We start from the raw sequence: 1,840 nt of genomic DNA, 5'->3' as shown, positions 1-1,840 counted from the left end.
AAGAAGACCTAATTCCAACTCTCCTCAAAGTATTCCACAAAATAGAAACAGAAGGTACTCTACCCAATTCATTCTATGAAGCCACAATTACTCTAATACCTAAACACGAAGATCCAACAAAGAAAGAGAACTTCAGACCAATTTCCTTTATGTATATTCATGCCAAAATACTCAATAAAATCCTCACAAACCGAATGCAAGAATACATCAAAATGATCATCCATCATGACCAAGTAGGCTTCATCACAGGGATGCAGGGATGGTTTAATATAAGGAAATCCATCAATGTAATCCACTACATAAACAAGCTCAAAGACAAAAACCATATGATCATCTCATTAGATGCTGAGAAAGCATTTGACAAAATCCAACACCCATTCATGATAAAAGTCTTGGAAAGATCAGGAATTCAAGGCCCCTACCTAAACACAGAATCTTCTTAATCATAGTGGTGCCAGTTGCATTTATCCCATTGCAGAACCAGTCACTAATTGTAATTATTTTCTTTGGTAATTTAACCCAAAACATTAAGTGTACATTAGGATACTTAGCCATTTATGAGAACCAGTCTAACTTTCCAGGGTTGATGGGCCCCATGTGCAAACAAGGTTCTTCATTCCCAGATGACCCCCTGCTGTTTTTCTTCTTTATTTCCTCCTTTGGTATGAACTCAGATTTTCTCCTGTAAGTAAAGTGTGTCCTGTAAGTAAAGTGCTCTGGGCAGTGGCATGACACTCACTCTTCATCCTTCTTCATGTGTGCTTGCTCTGGTTCTCAACTTTTCTATCTTCTTAACATCTCAAAAAATGTTAATGCCTAACATACACCACTTTCCTTTCCTTTATACTACCCCCCACCTCAGTGTGAGCTTCTTCCCTTACTGTAATTTTAACTTGATCTGTGGAAGAGGCAGTAAAAAAGATCCACATGTTCACTGGTGATGTTTCAGTGGACATAAAAAGTATGATTTAGCTGTTGTCCTTGTTGAAATGAGTAAATATGCTAAGACAAAGATGAAGAAAAACAAAACAGTAGATTTGTTGTCTGTTTTGTCTTTGTGTGAATTTTATCTGACTTTACTGCTTTTGTGAAATAATTAGCTACTACCATGATGAGTTTTGGTTCTGATGGCAGAGTGTTTCTTAAGGGATATATCCTGTAGTACTGTCACATTGAAATCATTCGGGTGAGCTGTTTTAGAAAAAAATACAAAGACCCATCACTAAGTGAAGAAAATCAATGTCTTTAAGAATGAATTTCTGATTTTCCAGAGTGGTTGTACAGCTTTCATTCCCATCAGCAGTGCAGAAGTGTTCCTCTTTCTCCATATCCTCACCAGCATCTGCTGTCACCTGAGTTTTTTGATCTTAGTCATTCTGGCTGGTGTGAGGTGGAATTTCAGGGTTGTTTTGATTTGCATTTCCCTGATGACTAAGGCTCTTGAGCATTTCTTTAGGTACTTCTCAGCCATTTATTATTCCTCAGTTGAGAATTCTTTGTTTAGTTCTGTAGCCCATTTTTCAATGGGTTACTTGGTCCTGTGGAGTCTAACTTCTTGAATTCTTTGTATATATTGGATATTAGCCCTTTATCATATGTAGGGTTGGTAGACTTTTTCCCAATTTGTTGGTTGCTGTTTTGTCCTATTGACAGTGTCCTTTGCCTTACAGAAGCTTTGAAATTTTATGAGATCCCATTTGTCAGTTTCTGGACATAGTACTATGAGAGGACCCAGGTATTCTGCACCTGGGCATATACCCAGAAGATGCTCCAACATGTAATAAGAACGCATGCTCCACTATGTTCATAGAAGCCTTATTTATAATATCCACAAGCTGTA

The sequence above is a fragment of the Mus pahari genome, chromosome 13 (assembly GCF_900095145.1).
Source record: "Mus pahari chromosome 13, PAHARI_EIJ_v1.1, whole genome shotgun sequence".
In the NCBI taxonomy this organism is placed as follows: Eukaryota; Metazoa; Chordata; class Mammalia; order Rodentia; family Muridae; genus Mus; species Mus pahari.
This window is presented reverse-complemented; position numbering follows the sequence as displayed.